Raw genomic sequence first — 20,910 nt, forward strand, 5'->3', positions numbered from 1 at the left:
CAACAACGATAATCAAAAAGCGTGGACAAAACAGTCACTCTTTGTAAACTTTGTTCAATGCGAGTGCCGTATGCTCTAATGTCCAGTCATTTACGCCGTCATCACCCGGGTGTTGATAGCGCGCGAGCGCAGGTGAGACCTGAACAGCACACGTTGCTATCTGTGTTTAAACTAAACTCATTTAAGCCTTGCTAATTTAAACATTCGAGTGCAAGACGCGAAAAGAGAACTCGCGCGCGCTGTGAGAAGATTTGTGTGCGCGCTCATCAGAAGCGCGCACACGCTTATTTCAGGCAGCACGCAAATACTGAGTTCTCTTTCAAGTCTTGCGCTTCAGCGGACAAATTCATACAAAAATTATGTCAACATGCCCGTCTTGGCGAGTGTCCTAGCAAACATAGTTGGTTATGTCTGAAGTGAACGTGTAATAGTCGAGAAAGACAACGCATGTGTAACAGTATATGTACTGGATCGTGCATGTCTTAAAGGGAAAAAAAAACTATTCCTGCTCCCTTTGTTTTTAATGTAAAAATCAAACAACAAATGACAAAGAAAAAACTCACTGCTCTTGACTGAATAGCTTTTGTAACTTCAATAATGATTAATCTTTATTTAATTCATACAGTGAAGATAATATGCAGTGTTATTTTATATTTGATTACTTTATCCATTTTCTGAACCTGAAAACTACTGTAGATACCTGGAAAAACCTGAAAAGCACTGTTTATTTTATTTGAATATTTGCTCTATTGTGTTTATTTGTGATGTTGCTTGTAGTTTGATTATTTGTTCTTATTTTCTTTATTTTTATTTGACAGCAGTCCTATTTTCCCTGAACATAGCACATACCGAACCGTACCGAAACCGTGACCCTAAAACCGTGATACAAACCGAACCGTGAGCAATTTGAACCGTTGCACCCCTAATATATATAGTACTGTGCAAAAGTCTTAGGCCAGCTTTGTTGTTTTAGCAATGTTTTCATGACCATATTAATTTTTCGGTTTATTTATTAATATTCAAACAGAAAATAAAGGAAATATAAAAAAGTAAAATTAAAAAAAAAAAAAAAAATCAGAACAAAATGGCTTCTTTAAGCAAAAATCAGTATGTAGTGTGACCTTCTGGACTTCAGTTTGTCAAAGAAGAAACTCTGAGAAACTTCTCATCATATTTTAAAAGTTTTATTGGCCTTCCAGTCCTTTTCCATTCCATTTAGGTTTAAGAGAGCCAGGTTCCTGCTATTGCTCAAGTGTAAGGGGAGGTCACTAAATACTTGCCACTTTAGTCTATAGAAGCTGTTTTTTTTCTCTATTTTTTTCCCCCTCTGTTTTTTAATACTGCATACAAATTTCCTGTATTTTCTGGTTATATTCTAATAAAGAGACTGAGAAATAATTATATATGGTTTTAATACCATTGCTAAAACAACATCTAATGGTGGCCTAAGACTTTTGCACAGTATATATGTATATACTGTGTGTGTGTGTGTATATATATATATATTATAAAATGCTGCTCGTGGGTGAAGGCATTGCTGGGCATGAAATGTCGGAGGGTATCATTGTAGCTTCAGCCGCAGGGCTAAGAAGGGGTTTTATGTCATAAGTACAGACGCATTGGGTGTGTGTATGTGTGTGTTCAAGTTCAGCGTATGTGACAGGTCATGTGCTTTCTGATTGAGAGTGCTATTTGTTCACTGTGACACAGAAACCATTTTGTTCTATTTCCTCCATGTGCAGGAAAATTCCTTCAAGCCTTGGCCCACCTGCTGGTTACCTTCCCCTTCACGCAGCCTGCAGAGAGCAACCAGGCAGAAATCTCCCTGAGTCACATCATCTCCCCCTCAACCCTCCGGCACAGCCACTGTCCAAGACAAGCAGAAAAAAGATTCCAGGTAAAAACGAGTAAGAACCTGAGGATTGAATTTTTTGGCAGCACTCTCATTTATACTCTGCGCTGTGAAATGTTGATTGTGTACTGTAGGCCAAACATTTTTAGTAAAAACCAAACAAGGTAAAATTGTCTGAGGTGGAAAAAAAACTGAATCTACACTCATCATTAAATTGTTATAAACCGAAAAAAAAAGGAGAACATAGAGATAAACAATCTCAGCCAAACCAACTGAAGAGCCAATACATTTTTTAGCAACGGTTGTATCGGTGTACTTGTCCTGCAATAACAATCTTTAAGGGCAACTGTAGATATAGTGTCCAAAATTAACTTTTTGCTATGGGTGAATTGAGAAATTTGGACAGGCTTAAGTATTTCTTACTGGTGATTTACACAGCATTACATTAATTCCAAATATATATCTGTCTCTATGAAAATATCATTTATCAGCTGTTTTGTCAATGAATAAAAGTTGGTAAAAGTTATTATAAGAGGACTGTCACTGACATCATCTTGCAATTTGATTTAAATTGTGTGATGCACTTCCTACTAAATTTAAAGGGTTAGTTCACCCAAAAATGAAAATTCTGTCATTTATTACTCACCCTCATGCCGTTCCACACCTGTAAGACCTTCGTTAATCTTCGGAACACGAATTAAGATATTTTTGTTGAAATCCGATAGCTCAGTGAGGCCTGCATAGCCAGCAATGACATTTCCTCTCTCAAGATCCATTAATGTACTAAAAACATATTTAAATCAGTTCATGTGAGTACAGTGGTTCAATATTAACATTATAAAGTGACGAGAATATTTTTGGTGCGCCAACAAAACAAAATAACGACTTATATAGTGATGGCCGATTTCAAAACACTGCTTCCTGAATCTTCGGAGCGTTATGAATCAGCGTGTCGAATCAGCGGTTCAGAGCGCCAAAGTCACGTGATTTCAGCAGTTTGGCGGTTTGACATGCGATCCAAATCATGATTCGACTGGTGAACTAACCCTTTAAAGAGTAACTATTTTATGGTCAGTTATATTTCAATTTGACATGAATGAAAACAAGAATCTAAGGGATGGAATTAATCTAAAAATATTTTCCAGAATTTGCTCTCCAGGTACATTTTTTGGAGAGAGGGGGCCCTATTGTAACGATCTAAGCACATGGTCTAAAGCTCCACTTTCGCTAGTTTAACGACTGGGAAAAATGATTGGCACGCCCAGCGCATGGGCTAAAAGGGTTGTACCTAGTCTCTTAATGAGTAATGGGTGTGTTTTGGGTGTAACATGCAATAAACCAGTCGTCTCATCTCCCATTCCCTTTAAAAGCCAGTTGCGCTCGCGCCCTGGCGGATTTTCTTACAAGCAGAAAAACTGAACACTTCTCTAGCGAGGAAACAGATCTGCTTGTGTGCAAGGTTAAAGCGCACAAACAGACCATCTACGAGACAAGCTGGATTTCACCAAAGCATTTTTATCTTTAAGCACACAATAATAATCTTTTACATTGTAATCCTTTATTTTTAATATTTGGCATGTTGGTCTTTAAATAACTAATATATATATATATATATATATATATATATATATATACAGGAGGCCTGGCTCGCAGTCTTCGCTCTAATTCATCCCAAAGGTGTTCTATCGTGTTGAGGTCAGGAATCTGTGCAGGCCAGTCAAGTTCCTCCACATCAAACTCGCTCATCCATGTCCTTATGGACCTTGCACAGTCATGTTGGAACAGGAAGGGGCCATCCCCAAACTGTTCCCACAAAGTTAGACCAAGCCCAACCCCTGAAAAACAACCCCACACCATAATCCCCCCCTCCTCCACCAAATTTTACACTTGGCACAATGCAGTCAGGCAAGTACCGTTCTCCTGGCAACCACCAAACCCAGACTCGTCCATCAGATTGCCAGACAGAGAAGCGTGATTCGTCACTCCAGAGAACACGTCTCCACTGCTCAAGAGTCCAGTGGCGCCGTGCTTTACACCACTGCATCCGACTCTTTGCATTACACTTGGTGATGTTAGGCTTGGATGCAGCTGCTCGGCCATGGAAACCCATTCCATAAAGCTCTCTATGCACTGTTCTTGAGCTAATGTGAGGCCACATGAAGTTTGGAGGTCTGTAGCTATTGACTCTGCAGAAAGTTGGTGACTTCTTTCACAAATGTTTGTAGAAGCAGTCTGCATGCCTAGGTGCTTGATTTTATACACCTGTGGCCATGGACGTGATTGGAACACCTGAATTCAATGATTTGGAAGGGTGTCCCAATACTTTATATATATATATATATATATGTGTATATATATTGCGCCAATGACTTTAGACTAGGTTTCAGTTGGTCAATAGCTCAGTCTATTTCAGTTGCCTCAAAACAGCAACGTGCCAACAATGCTAGCAAAAGACACTTGCATCGCGCCTGGCACCACATTGCCAGCAGCCATATCACCCTGTAGCCCAAGAATGGTTGCCCACTGGGAGACCTTCTGGGAAAACTAGGTTGCTGCTGGAAGAGGTGTTAGTGAGGCCAGCAGGGGGTTCTCACCCTGTGGTCTGTGTGGGTCCTAACACCCCAGTATAGTGATGGGGACACTATACTGTCAAAAAGCACCGTCCTTTGGATGAGATGTTAAACCGAGGTCCTGACTCTCTGTGGTCGTTAAAAATCCCAGGATGTCCTTCAAAAAGAGAAGGGGTGTAACCCTGGCATCCTGGCCAAATTTGCCCATTGGCCTCTGTCCATCATGGCCTTCTAATCATCCCCATACACCGATTGGCTTCATCACTCGGTCTCCTCTCCACCAATAAGCTGGTGTGTGGTGGGCGTTCTGGCGCAATATGGCTGCCGTCGCATCATCCAGGTGGATGCTGCACATTACTGGTGGTTGAGGAGATTCCCCCTTCCAAATGTAAAGCCCTTTGAGTACCCAGAAAGTGCTATATAAACGTAAGGAATTATTATTAATTATTATTATTGCGCCGGGTATATGATAGGGCCCTTACACTCACCAGTCACTTTATTATGTTCAACTGCTTGTTAACTCAAATATCTAATCAGTCAATCACATGGCAGCAACACCTGGTAAATTCTTCGATTTCTCTAGAAGTACAGTATATCGGGGCCTGTATTTGTTCTAGAACTTACATGCACATTAACAGGAACAGCATAATCTTGTCAAACAGTTTGGGAGATCAGAAGCTGCCTAGGGTTGTTACTAAGAAGTCTGTTGAACAACTGACTATAAGTGCTGTATTTCCAAAAGCAACCATCAGAACTATGTGTTGCATTTCTTCACACACTACTCAGAACTGCTTGTGGCAGAAGGTCTTATCATTTTGTCTGGTTATCAGGGGGCAGCTGATATTACCATGCAGATGAGTGCTGGCAGGATGGAGGCAATCTGTTCGCCCTCAGTCAAAGCAGAATCTCAACACCTGCTTGAGATTCCTACTCCTCCTCCCTATCTGCTGTTCACTGCGTGTCATGTCTGGGGTTGTTCACCGCCCCTTTATAATTGGATCTTGCTCTGTAACTTTCTCCCCCTGCAACCATTATTTTGTAGGAGCTTTGTGAAAAAGAAAAAAAAAAAATGTAAAAGAATTTACTGCTTGGAAAGTACAAGAGAAAAATGAGATGTTCTTTCTCACTCTGTATTTCTTGGTTTCTGAGTCTTCCCTTGCGGGGTATACTGGAGGGATTTGTGTAAAGAGAGCAAGCTCAGTAGTTCTTAAGAAATAAAGAGATAGACATCTGGTTGTGGTAGAATGATTCCCGTGGGGCTTTAAGGATCATGTACTGAGTGTCTCTGCTGTCTGGACAGGTTCTTCTGGGAGTGTTTATGTTGTCTGAGGTAGGTGGACATTAGTCTCAGCCTCAGACAGGCACGTCAAGCGTATGATGCATGCTGCACACAAAACTAATCTTATTGGCTGATTTTACATAAGGGTACTTAAGAGAAAGGCACAGTGCTTTTTTTTTTTTTTTTTTTTTTTTTTTATCAGTCTGTCTTGAAATAAAACACATTTACAAGCCCTCCAATTGATACAATGATGTTTGAATTGAAGGACAGGAAGTTGAATCAGAATTTGAATGACAGGAAGAGAACTTTGCTGAATTATAATTCAAGAAATTCAATTTAGGTAATGCATTCTGGGAAATTAAGTGTTTGTCCATCATGTACAAAAGTTATTTTATTAAAGGGTTAGTTCACCCAAAAATGAAATTTCTGTCATTAATTACTCACCCTCATGTCGCTCCACACCCGTAAGACCTTTGTTCATCTTCGAAACACAAATTAAGATATTTTGATGAAATCCAAGAGGTTTTTTTTATCCTCCATAGAAAGCAATGAAATTAGCATCATTCAAGGTCCAGATAAGTAGTAAAAACATTGTTAAAATAGTCAACGTGACTACAGTGGTTCAACCTTAATGTTATGAAGTGACGAGAATACTTTTTGTGTGGAAAAACAAAACAAAAATAACGACTTTATTCAATAAATTTGTCTTTCCCCTGTCATTCTCATACATTGCAGCACTTCCAGGTTCTACATCCGAACGCCAGCTCCGTATTGGCCAGCTCCTGCGCCATGCTGCTCACGTGACCAGAGCCGGCCAATATTGAGCCGTAAACACGGAAGCTCTGCAACATAAATAACGTATGAGAATGACAAGGAAAAGACGAATTAGTTGAATAAAGTTTTTTTTTTTTTTTTTTTAATGCACAAAAAGTATTCTTGTCACTTCATAACATTAAGGTTGAACCACAGTAGATACGTTGACTATTTTAAAAATGTTTTTACAACTTTTCTGGACATTGAATGAAAGTAATTTCTTGCTTTCAATGGAGGAATCCAACACCTCTCGGATTTCATCAAAATATCTTAATTTGTGCTCCAAAGACGAACGAAGGTCTTACGTGTTTGGAACGGCATGAGGGTGAGTAATTAATGACACAAATTTCTTCTGTCTGAATTACAGTTGAATTTCTTTGAATTTCAATTCAATTCCTTACATTCAAACTGCAATGAGTATTCCCATTTGCTACCTCAATTCAAATCTAATTCAAATTCATGAATCGAATTGGAATTCAAAAATAGATTCAATTCAATTTTAAATCTATTTCGGATAATCTCACCCTAAACACCACTTAAAAACAGCACAAACTTAGGCAGTCAGATGGTCTCTTCCTGTGTATATATACAGTATATAAGCTGCATTGTGGACTAGACCTAATACTTGATGAACAAAATGAATTTCAATACATAATGACATTTTCTAAAGCCCTAGATTTAATTCTAAAATAAGTACAGCTGCACAGAATTTAACAGCCCCATAGTGCGTGTCTGATTGACCATAGCTGACGCTGACACAGTTTTGTAGAGACTTCCAATTCCCTTTAGCGTCATCGTCCTGCAAAAGCTTTAACTAAATCGTATATTGGATTCAAACCACAGAAGGCATGTAGAGGCATTTGGTTAAGAAACGTAAGCCTCGCTTCTAAAGCCATCCATATAACAAAGGCAATGAGCGTGCCTACTGAGGCCGCTAGATAAGTCAGGCAGCAATCTATTGATGCACGGCATTGCAGGGGAGGATGCATCTGTGGTGATTTTTAAGGTCACGACTGCATCTTTTCTGCTGTTCTGTTTTTATGAATAAACAAAAACAATATATCAAGCTGTCATGTTCACTATAAAAAACCACAACAGTTTCCTGCTGTTTCAAGAGTCCCAGCCAATGCCCCAGTTCATCTCCGAAAATGAAAAATTACTTTGACTAGTGCACCATGCATGCATGCAATGTTGATAGTAGGTTTGGCGTGGTTATCCCGTACTATGACTAAAATTTTAGTCATGTACAGCTCAAGTGATTCACTCAGAAATAACTAGTAAATGGCAAGTGCCAGTATCTTTTTAACTACAGTTGAAACTCCCAAAATGAAAATTCTGTCATTAATTACTCACCCTCACGTCGTTCCACACCCGTAACATCTTCGTTCATCTGCGGAACACAAATTAAGATCTTTTTGATAAAACCCGATGGCTCAGTAAGGCCTGCATTGCCAGCAAGATCATTTCCTTTTTTAATGCCCAGAAAGACATATTAGAAACAGTTAATGTGAGTACAGTGGTTCAACCTTAATATTATAAAGTGACGAGAATACTTTTTGTGCACCAAAAAAAACAAAATAGCGACTTTATTCAACAATATCTAGTGATGGGCGATTTCAAAACACTGCTTCATGAAGCTTGCAAGCTTTACGGATCTTTTCACGTGAACTATTACAATTTCGAAACACTTATGACGTAATGAAGCCTCATTTACTGAAATCACGTGATTTTGGCACTCTGAACCACTGATTCGAAACAAAAGATTCGTAAAGCTCTAAAGCTTCATGAAGCAGTGTTTTGAAATCACCCATTACTAGATATTGTTGAATAAAGTCGTTATTTTGTTTTCTTTTGCCGCACAAAAAGTATTCTCATCGCTTCATAACATTAAGGTTGAACCACTGTACTCACATGAAAGCCCGGTTTCACAGACAGGGCTTAGACTAAGTCAGGATTAGACCTTAGTTCAATTAGGATATTTAAATAGCTTTTATAAACGTACCCTAGAAGAAAGCATTACTGGTGTGCATCTTGAGACAAAACAATGACACTGGCATATTTTGAGAGATGTCAGCGCAAGTTTCTTTTATTTGAAACAGCTCAAACATGCATTTTAGTCTAGGACTAGCTTAAGCCTTGTCTGTGAAACTGGGGGGGAACTGTTTTAAATATGTTTTTAGTACCTTTCTAGGCATTGAAATAGGAAATGATCTTGTTGGCAATGCAGGCCTCACTGAGCCATCAGATTTTATCAAAAAATATCTTAATTTGTGTTCCGAAGATGAACAAAGGTCTTATGGGTGTGGAACGACATGAGGGTGAGTAATTAAAGACTGAATTTTCATTTTTGGCTGAACTAACCCTTTAATCAAGCTGGATGTCCAACTTTGGCTCCCACTCCAGTGACTATTTAAGTAGAAGACTAGAATAGTCTGGAACATAAGAAAACATGGCAAATGTCAAATTGCATACCTTCTATGCCAGCTAAGATGAATGGGAATACGAGCAAAAAAGCTTTCTCCAGGTATTATACAGACCTCCTTGGTTAGTAATCCATGATGGATAATGGAGGATAATGTTTTTAGAAGCTTATGGAGCAGATCTTGCAACTACACTCTAGAAATAGGAACAGGAAGAAAGAACATTTAGTTTCCTCAGTGAAATATGTTATGGCATTGAATCGAATGGGTTCTGAGAAGAGTAGCTCAAAGTGTGGCTTTTCTCCCCCTCGCTAAACATGTAACACCCCTTTGTGAAGAATGGAGTCAAGGATTAAATTGTGAAGGTAACCTTCCTAAATCTCCATGAGGCTGATCTGATGAGGGATTGTGGCTTGGTGCCGTATGAGGTCTGGAGTGAGGAATAAAGCATTAGTAGGGGGCATAACAGTAAAGAGGTTTTGTGATGCAATGATATCATGGATAAGCTGGCACAGCAGGTCAGTTCAGCTTTGTAGCAGTGTTTAGATACCCAACAAAGTGGTATCATGAGCATTAGAGCACACTGGAAATGACCCATTTAAAGGAAGCAGCATTATTTTAGTGTTGTGTCATCCTTATTTGTAGGTATTTGTAAAGTGTGCACACACACACTGAAAGACACTAACATGTACAATATCAGAACATTAAAAGTAAATCCTTTGTATACATGTACTGTTGAGACCTGAATCTGGTCAGATCTGGAACATTCACCATTGTAAATGACAATGTTATATAAAAAAAATCCATAGCAGGACTGTCAAATCAATAAAAGATGGATAAACTGATAGAGAAATGCAAATTAATGGCACATTTACTTGATACAAATGGGATTAATAAAATTGAAGTCATTTGTATTCTTTGTTTTTGAATTCAAAGCTCTGAAAAAAACAAAATATATTTAATTAAATTAATTTATTAATAAAATAAAAGTATCCATATCCATCCATCCGTCTATCTATCTAGTACAACCTGTATTCCGGAAATGTTAGGATGTTTTTTTAAATTTGAATAAAATGAAAACTAAAAGACTTTCAAATCACATGAGCCAATATTTTATTCACAATAGAACATATATAACATGACAAATGTTTAAACTGAGAAATTTTACACTTTTATCCACTAAATGAGCTCATTTCAAATTTGATGCCTGCTACAGGTCTCAAAAAAGTTGGCACGGGGGCAACAAACGGCTGAAAAAGCAAGAAATTTTGAAAAGATTCAGCTCGGAGAACATCTAACAACTAATTAAGTTAATTGATATCAGGTCTGTAACATGATTAGCTATAAAAGGGATGTCTTAGAGAGGCAGAGTCTCTCAGAAGTAAAGATGGGCAGAGCTGTGAAAGAGTGCGTAAAAAGATTGTGGAATACTTTAAAAACAATGTTCCTCAACGTCAAATTGCAAAGGATTTGCAAATCTCATCATCTACAGTGCATAACATCATCAAAAGATTCAGATAAACTGGAGAAATCTCTTTGCTTAAGGGATAAGGCCAAAGACCTTTTTTGGATGCCCGTGGTCTTCGGGCCCTCAGACAACACTGCATCACTCATCGGCATGATTGTGTCAATGACATTACTAAATGGGCCCAGGAATACTTCCAGAAACCACTGTCGTAAACACAATCCGCCGTGTCATCTGCAGATGCCAACTAAAGCTCTATCATGCAAAAAGGAAGCCATATGTGCCATAGTCCAGAAGTGCCGTCGTGTCCTGTGGGCCAAGGCTCATTTAAAATGGACTGTTTCAAAGTGGAAAAGTGTTCTATGGTCAGATAAGTCCAAATTTGACATTCTTGTTGGAAATCACAGATGCCGTGTCCTCCGGGCTAAAGAGGAGTGAGACCTTCCAGCATGTTATCAGCGTTCAGTTCAAAAGCCAGCATCTCTGATGGTATGGGGGTGCATAAGTGCATACAGTATGGGCAGCTTGCATGTTTTGGAAGGCACTATGAATGCTGAAAGGTCTATAAAGGTTTTAGAGCAACATATGCTCCCCTCCAGATGACGTCTATTTCAGGGAAGGCCTTGTGTATTTCAGCAGGACAATGCAAAGCCACATACTGCAGCTATTACAACAGCATGGCTTTGTTGTAGAAGAGTCCGGGTGCTGAATTGGCCTGCCTGCAGTCCAGATCTTTCACCTATAGAGAAAAAGACGACCACGAACTCTTCAGCAGCTGGAAACCTATATCAGGCAAGAATGGAACCAAATTTCAACACCAAAACTCCAGAAACTCATAACTTTGATGCCCAGACGTCTTCACACTGTTTTGAAAAGAAGAGGAGATGCTACACCATGGTAGACTATTTTGAGACCTGTAGCAGGCATCAAATTTTAAATGAGCTCATTTTGTGCATAAAATTGTAAAATTTCTTTTTAAACATTTGTTATGTTATCTATGTTCTATTGTGAATAAAATATTGGCTCATGTGATTTGAAAGTCTTTTAGTTTTCATTTTATTCAAATTTAAAAAACATCCCAACATTTCCGGAATTCGGGTTGTACATCAATGCAATCAGTGTCTATCCAGTTGTGAAAAAAAAAAAAAAAATGTGTCTGTGCTAGAGCCACACTTTATGTACGAATACCTATGAATATTAATGAGATCATGTTGATTATTTAAATGGCTGAGCCAACATATAGCAGAAGGAGACCATCTGATAATGTGGAAAGGGGGTTCATGTGATGGGCACACTCATTATTAGTCCCAGGCTAGTAAAGATTGTGTGTGATGGGGTCTTGACATGCCCAATCTGTCAGGCATGGCTTACCCTGCCTCTTTGACACTTGCCTAAAGTGTTTACAGAACAGATCCGTTTGCTATTCTCCTTGGAATAAATGCCTGATTAATCCAGTGATCGGCTCCAGACTCCAGCACAACGTTAGTAAATAAACACACACACAAGCTCAGACGCACACAAACTCATTCTCAAACGCAAATAGGACAGAACCGCCAACTATTAGCTTTCACCTTAGAGAAAGCATATCCTCTAATGAGTTCAGTCAACAGCTTTCTTTTTTTCCTATTTTTGCAAACATCCTCACATGGCTCATAAACCAGACGTTTATACCGGTTTCATCTCCATGTGAGAATAAGGAGTCAAGAACTCTATTTATGCACGCTATTCTGCTTATGTTAAGCCAGTGTGCGGAAGTTTCACAGATGGATTTATCTGGATCAAAACAAGGCTACAAGTACTTGAGCGTACAGTTTTAAATGAGAGCCCAAAAAAGAGCAAGCTAAGCCTATTCAAAAGAAGCAGTACATTACAAGCCCACATCTATCTATCTATCTATCTATCTATCTATCTATCTATCTATCTATCCTTCATTCCTTACATCCTTCCTTTCTTTCTTTCTTTCTTTCTTTCTTTCTTTCTTTCTTTCTTTCTTCCATCTGTCAGTCCATCCATCCTTTCATCCATCTGTCCGTCCATCTGGCAATCAATACATCCATCCATCCATTCACCCATCCATCCATCCTTCCTTCCTTCCATCCATCCATACGTCCGTCCGTCTGTCCGTCAATCAATACATCCTTCCACCCATCCATATATCCTTCCTTCCTTCCTTCCTTCCTTCCTTCCATCAATCCATCTGTCAATCAATCCATCCACCCATCCATCTGTCAATAAATCAATCCATCCATCCATCCATCCATCCATCCATCCTTCCTTCCTTCCTTCAATCCATTTATCCTTCCTTCTTTCCTTCCATCCATCTGTCAATCAATCCACCCATCCATCTGTCAATCAATACATCCATCCATCCATCCATCCATCCATCTGTCAATCAATACATCCATCCACCCATTCATCATCCATCCATCCATCCATCCATCCTTCCTTCTTTCCTTCCATCCATCTGTCAATCCATTTATCCTTCCTTCTTTCCTTCCATCCATCTGTCAATCCATTTATCCTTCCTTCTTTCCTTCCATCCATGTCAATCAATCCATCCACCCATCCATAAATCTGTCAATCAATACATCCATCCATCCATCCATCCATCCATCCTTCCACCCACCCATCTATCCTTCCTTCCATCATCCATCTGTCCATCCATCCATGCATCCATCCATCCATCCTTCCTTCTTTCCTTCCATCCATCTGTCAATCCATTTATCCTTCCTTCTTTCCTTTCATCCATCTGTCAATCCATTTATCCTTCCTTCTTTCCTTCCATCCATGTCAATCAATCCATCCACCCTTCCATAAATCTGTCAATCAATACATCCATCCATCCATCCATCCATCCATCCATCCATCCATCCATCCATCCACCCATCCATCTATCCTTCCTTCCATCATCCATCTGTCTATCCATCCATGCATCCATCCATCCATCCATCCCTCCTTCCTTCCTTCAATTCATCTGTCAATCAATCCATCCACCCATCCATAAATCTGTCAATCAATACAACCATCCACCCATCCATCCATCTATCCTTCCTTCCTTCCTTCCTTCCTTCCATCCTTCCATCCATCCATCCATCCATCAATCGCCTTTCTAATTTAACTAATAACAAAGTTCATAATCAATTCTTCATTTCAAGCTGTAAAAGTAAAAAATAACAATGTAGACAACCTCTTAGTTCCCATCTTTCTGAATGTATGTGAAATTTCATTCAAAGGTGAGGGAACTTGACCATTGTACAAAATGAGCAGGAATCAGAGCACGTAGGTTATCTCGGGATGACACAGTCTGGCACCTACAGAATGGTAGAGCTCTCACCACCAGTGCTCGCTCACTCACCTCTGGAGGAAAACAAAAGACCTCCTGCTAATGAGCAGCACAGGTGACAGGAGAGACAGAAAGCGAGTCAGAAAAAGAGACGGACTGCATATGAGTACTGTCGCGTATGTGTGAATGAGAGAGCGAGCAGGAAGCACACACAGCCACCTGCCACTCGATGCTGCGGTTGAAGCCGTAATGAAGCATACAAGCTGTCATGCTCTTGTAGCCTGATAAACACACTGACTGAACAGCGGTGACAGTCCCAGCCCTCCCGTGAACCCTTTCACCCTTGGACATACACAGCCACGACACGGCAGTGATTGTTTTAAAGGATAGTTCATCCAAAATTTTGTCATTATTTATTTACCCTAATGCCATTCTGAACCCGTCTGCTGTTATGTTGTCTGTAGAGAACAAAATGAGTATTTCTGAAGAATCCTCATGCAGCTCATGAACATACAATGATATACATTAAAGCCATTTATTATAAGAGCCTTGAATCAGTAGGCAAAACTAAATATAAGTTTGCTGACATTATCGTTATCATTACACTGTACTGTGATGTTTACACTCATATTTCTCTCATTGTACCAGCTGTATATTATCACTTACAAATGGTGTCTTAGATATCCAGATTGATTCCAGCAGGAGGTCCAGCCATGCTTACTCCTCTATGCTTTCTGAGTTTCAGAGGGTTATGATTATGTGTGTCTAGGTGCATGTGTGTAAAACACAATGTGGTTTCTTTTTTGGCAGAGTGAGGTGCGAAACAGCTGTCGTCTCACCTGCTGAGAGACTCTGGCACTCATAAACTTGTGAAACCTAGCAGATAAGAAAAAAATAATAATACATGCCTTTGTGTGATGGTAAAAACCACAACAGGGGAGCAGACAGGATATCAGTAGTTTTTCTTTATCCTACCAACATAAATAACCGTCCCTGTGACCAAGCACTTTGGGGAGCTATGGATCTGATTTTCACCAGTAGCATTCTAACAACTACCTATCTCAACCAAATGTCTAGCAACAAACATCTAATAAGTGTTTCCCATACATTAACTAGACTGTGGCGGCCCGCCACATTCTAATTTGTCCTGCCACTGTCTCAAAATTAAACGGAAATTAGACCTGTCATGATATTTAAATAATTGATTGATAATTGCGCTCTTTTATACGGCAAAAATCAGAGTCATAGAGCAAGAAATGGACTAGCACCAATTAAGTTTTCATGTACTATATTCAAAGTCATCTGAAGCCATTTCATAGCTTCATGTGAGGGACAGAAGAACATGTACATCGTTAAATTTAAGTTCAAGGAAACTTGTCTTCCCTCCGCTGCAGCTGTCAATCATTCTCTGTTCAGCGCTCAAACAGTGCGTTGCGTTCGGTAACGACAGTCAGCACGGTAAAACTCTCCAACATGATATATTCACATTATAATACTTGATATGTAGATAAAGGGCTGTGGATTTGCATAAAATGACTTTATCTTGCTGGAGTTTATTGCTGTTTCTGAACGATATCATTATACTGGCTACAGGGTGTCTGTTAGATTGCACAACACAAGGACTATGATAATTACAGCGTTAACTACTGGCACAAGCTGATTGGTCCATGTCACATCTGCAGCCAGTGAGCTTGTTGCTCACACATTTAAATGGCTGGTTGGTTACATTCATTTTAGCAGTTTGCAGCATGCTTCAGAGTTCCTCTAAAACCCTCCACCTTCCCCAGCTCCACCTGTATAGATCTGCTATGGGTTACTGATTTGCTATTTGTGCAGCAGCACTGTGTCTTACTCGCAGTAACGTATCGGAGTATGTATTGGCAGTAGCAAGTTCCTGTACTTGCTCTGCAGCAGCTATAATCTTACCATGCTAACAATCTTCCGAGAGTCATGATAAAAATGCATATATCTAAAAAAAAAAAAAAAGAAGTTTTTATATATATATATATATATAACAACAAAATAAAATAATTAACATTTAAATATATTAAATATAATAATATATAATATCATAAAATAATATATAAATATCATATATTGGAACGGTCATGACAACATTATGAATGACCTGTTTTTGTTGCTTAGGTTCCCATATCCAATCTTGGTGACTACATAGATGGGATTTTGTTGTACATGTCTAAATCTGCATTCTTTGATTGAACACTTTCATCTCAAAATAACAAGGAAAATCATGTTTTGTATGGCATATCCCCTTTAGATTTATTTATATTGCACATATTATTATTGTGTTTGGCTGAATACAATACAATGTACTTAAGAATTACATGAAATACTCTGGATGTATAATGCGGACTATTTGAAATAGTATTTAAGATTTATTTATCACAATGATTGCTTTTAGAGTTTTTTTTTTTTTTTTCCTCTCCAAACCTATCATGCTTGAGATGACATGCCCTAAACGCTGCACGTCAACCATGTGATTATGGGATTGTGTAATATGGCATCCCATGGGGATTAAAGAAAATTTAAGATACGGACGAACAGCCAGAGAGCAGAGGAAGCTCAAGTGCTCGTGTCAGACAGAGAGGGGAATTTTACAGCCCACTTTGGAAGATTGTAAATCGCAAAACGGGAGAGATGGGAAGGCGGTGTTCACCGTTTCACATTTCCCACAATTCACAAGGCATATTCTCACTCGTTCTCCATTCCAGGTGCTGACGGATGACCCTGGCAAGAGCACAAGCAGAGAGTGCCCTGCTTTCCTGCACGCCAAATAACTTTACCTAAAACTGGGTACTGTGCCCAGGCCATTTAGCTGCCAAAATACTGATTAGCTCTCTCAGCCGTTCTAGATGGCCAAACTATCTCAAGTGAATGGACAGGTGCACTCTAGACATTAGGGCACCTCAAGGTCTAAGCGTGTGAACAAGCATGAGTCAGAAGAAATATACATGTGCAATTCGATGCCTGTAAGTACAGAAAAGGAGATTCAGTCATTACTGGCGTTCAGTCAATCAATCAGCAATGCTTAATACCGTGTCTGCTCACCTAATGCATCATTACTGACAGCATGTGAAAACTGCCTCTACATATTATCATAAACTTATGACCTTTAGTATTTGTAAACAGAAAGGTTGAAATTGGCCTTTAATACAAAACAGGATTTACTGAGAGCGGATAAAATTATTTAATCTTCAAAGACAACATGAAGAGCATTCGTATCGCTTTAAACTCTATGTATAATGTGATGAGGAAAAGAGAAAATTATATGCTTCTTTTTTTTTTTTTATTGGATTGTGAAAAATGGGATAGAATATTATTGCTTAATATTGTTTTTCGACACACGCAGGGCCTTATGTCGATTAAAAAAAAGAAAAAAATTGTTGTACAGGTAGACATGGCTATTTATTTAAGTGTATTTCTGACTCAATAATAATGAAAAAATAAAATGAACACATGACTTTATATCTCACAATTGGGAATTTATTTCTCACAGTGTTTAACTGATTTTAATGTGACTTAACAGGATTACATATTATTAAAGTTTGGGGTCATTACATTTTTGTAATGTTTTGAAAAAAGTCTCTTTGCCCACCAAAGCTGCATTTATTGGATCAAAAATACAGTAAAAATGGGAAAATTGTGAATTAATATTACAATATACAATAACTCCTTTCTATTTTCATCAGCCACTGCTATTTCTAATTATTATCAGTGCTGAAAACAGCTGTGCTACTTTTGTGTGTGTGTGTGTGTGTGTGTGTGTGTGTGTGTGTGTGTGTGTGTGGAAACTGTGATATCTTTTTGTGATATCTTGTTTTAATTCATTTATTTATTATATTTCTTTATTGCAATTACAATTGTAGTTGCCATCTAATTACAGAATCAGTGAATTAATTTCATTAGTGTTGCCAAAAAAAAAACTTATTTGTGTTCTGAAAAAAAAAGTCATACTTTAATGATAGGGCAATCTCATAATGCATGGCAACAAGCTTTTTCCAAAAAAGAAAAGAAAAGAAATCCAGCATTGCAGATGAAGTGAGAGAAATGTCCATTATAATCTCATATTTCATTCAATACTGGAAAGTATTGATAAATTTAAAATCGAGGATTTAGCAACATTCTAAAATCATGTTGTAAATATGTAGAACATTCCAAGTTGCTCACTAATGACACTGTAATACTGCCTTAGAAGGCGGTTATCTAGGTTTGGATCAGTGCTAACAACAGGTCAAATTAACTGTCTAGTTCTAGCATTGGCAGGTTGTCTTCCTGGAGACTGAAAACATTTATTTAAAGGTGACAGGGTTGAGGTGACAGGATTATCAGGGATAGCTGTGCTAAACAGCTTTCTTAGACTTGAAGACAATCTGCCAATCACAAAGGGATTTTAAGGCACATGATACAAACAAGTGTTCTTTATGTACTGCAGCTTGGTTTGATTTTCTCATTCTACCCTTCGACCTTAGCAGCTCTCCGCATCCTTGCATATGGCCTCCAAGACTTCATTAGACAGGAGTTGTTGATTTGTGACTTTCTGGATGCTATAAAAGCAATAAACCATGAGAAAGTGATTTAGCTCTGTTAAGCTGTGTTGTTAGGCACTATATGAAGCAGATTTTCCTCCCTTAACCATGGAAAAAGCATTGCAGCTGATGGCTTATTGCTCTTAGAATCCAGAACGGCACAAATCAACGACATGACCTGACTGACATGAATGTTCAAAAACAACCTCATTAAATGGCAGTGAGCACAATAAACAAGACTTAAAGTCATCATGGGATTAAAATGTACTCTATTTGACTTTAATGACTACACTTTTAGTTACACTTTATTTTGATGGTCCACTTTAGACATTTTACTAACTAACTTTGCTACATATCAATTAACTCTCATTAGAGTATTAGTAGACTAGTAGAATGTTAGTAGACTGTTAGGGTCCAGGTTAGTAGATTAAGTTGACATGTAGTTGCAAAGGTAACACTTTATTTTAGGGTTATTTAACTAGTTGCTTATTAGCATGCATATTACTAGAATATTGGCTATTTATTAGTACTTATTAAGCACATATTAATGCCTTATTCTGCATGGCCTTATTCTACATTCTTAATCCTACCCAATACCTAAACTTAACTACTAACTTACTATTAATAAGCAGTAAATTAGGTGTTTATTAAGGGAAAAGTCATAGTTAATAGTTTGTGTTTATTATACTCAAGTGTTACTGTTGCAAAGTTGCTTATAGTCAGTAGAATGTCTGTTGGGGAGCATCAAAATAAAGTGTTAGCAGATATTAAGCAGACTATCTACTAACACTAATAAGAGTTAGTTGACATGCAGTTGCAAAGTTTAGTAGAATGTTTGAAGTGGAAATTAGTTGACATGTTTAAAAGGAGTTGTATAGTTAGTAGAATGTCTAAAGTGGATCATTGAATATAAAGTGTTTCCCTATTTTCTTAAAGAGTTAGTTCACCCAAAAATGAAAATTCAGTCATTAATTACTCACCCTCATGTCGTTCCACACCCGTAAGACCTTCGTTAATCTTCGGAACACAAATTAAGATATTTTTTATAAAATCCGATGGCTCAGTGAGGCCTGCATTTCTTGCAAGATCATTTCCTTTTTTAATGCCCAGAAAGCTAAGACGTATTTAAAACAGTTCATGTGACTACAGTGATTCAACCTTAATGTTATGAAGCGACGAGAATACGATTTCAAAACACTGCTTCATGAAGCTTTGAAGCTTTACAAATCTTTTGTTTCAAATCAGTGGTTCAGTATAAATCATACTAGTGTTGTCACGGTACCAAAATTCCAGTAGTCGGTACCAATACCATAAAAATGTTATGGTTCTCTGTAACAATTTCGGTACCACAGCAAAATCTGTTGGAACTATTTTACTATTTTATATAGCCTATTTTAAAAACATATTAAGTATGATGGTAATCATACATATAAATATTTGGAGCGTGTGTGTGTATACATATATATACCTCAATGAAATACATTTTGAAATATATATAAAAAAAAAAAAAAATGCTCAAACATCCATTTTGTACCAGACGTGCATGTTTATTTTAGCTATTTTGTCAGTGAAACGACACACTACAGCCTGTAAAACTATGAAATAAATATCGGTAAATAATGGTGACCTAAATAATAAGAAAGTTAAATATTCGTTTTTTTTTTTTTTTTCCACACAAAGATGCGTCATAGCCGCTCTGCGCTTTGAGAGGGATGTGGGACACGAGCAGGAAAGAGACCATTTCTCTTTAATAATATCTTAATGTTATCTCCTGACGTTACAAGCATCTGACACTTGTTGTAAAAGGTCTGAAGAGCGAGTTTTATCCTCCGCAGCGGCAAGACATTCAGGCTATGTTTGAGTTAGCGCTGCCAGAGGAAACGAAACTACTAATCACCTGCGTGTGTGAAACACGCTATACAAATATACGTAACGTGCCTTAGAAAGTCTAATAACAAGCACAAACTGTTAAATAGAAATTGACGTGCAAGCAAAAAGGTTTCTGTCCTACGGTGTTTTTTTCTACTTTACCACAGTAAAGAATGCGAATAGCCTATAATAGGCCTAAAAGCGAATGAAAGGAAGAAACGTTTATAATCCCCTTCGTGAGTGAAGATTTGGGAAAAGAAATAGAGATTCCATGTTCAGTGGAATAACTAATGGAATACTGTTAAATTCTCTGCTAATCGGGTGACCAGATCGCGATTCGCAAAACAGAATACAAAGCTTAAATGTATGGACTCACGTACCTCCTCTCTCATTCTGCATGAACCAAAATGTTTCCATGGCTGTGATGTCACATTTAATTGCTAACCTATTATTTCTTTTGTAAACAAAGCTTTGCGCTTCACTTGTGTCATATTCACGTAAATACTGGTTCACACTGTGCGATTTTGGCCACGATTTGGTCGTCTGAGACAAATTTTGCAAATCCTAAAAGATTCCTATAATCCTAGCCTAAAATCTGTAGTCTTTGATCGCTAGTTTGACATGTTCACAGACAGCCGGTTAATGACCGTTGCGATCAAATTTTACCTGGCAGTGTCAGAAGATTTGGCGCACAATCCTCCAGTGTGACTTCTCCTACGACGAATGTCAAATTGTCTTCGTTTTTCAAGACAAGCCGTGATCAAAATTAACGATAGGGATGCCTTTGTTAGCCACCATTTCAGTCCCGTGTG

At 38.3% G+C, this 20,910-nt stretch overlaps 1 long non-coding RNA gene across 1 annotated transcript in view; it reads left to right on the forward strand.

Annotated features, from left to right (window-relative positions):
* LOC127499219 (uncharacterized) overlaps positions 1-20,910 on the forward strand; it is an 82,559-nt gene that overhangs the window by 1,243 nt on the left and 60,406 nt on the right. Inside the window, exon 2 of the long non-coding RNA XR_007926075.1 lies at positions 1,743-1,897. This is a non-coding gene — a long non-coding RNA (uncharacterized LOC127499219). The remainder of the gene's footprint in view (positions 1-1,742; positions 1,898-20,910) is intronic.

Source organism: Ctenopharyngodon idella, chromosome 17 (genome assembly GCF_019924925.1).
Source record: "Ctenopharyngodon idella isolate HZGC_01 chromosome 17, HZGC01, whole genome shotgun sequence".
Classification (NCBI taxonomy): Eukaryota; Metazoa; Chordata; class Actinopteri; order Cypriniformes; family Xenocyprididae; genus Ctenopharyngodon; species Ctenopharyngodon idella.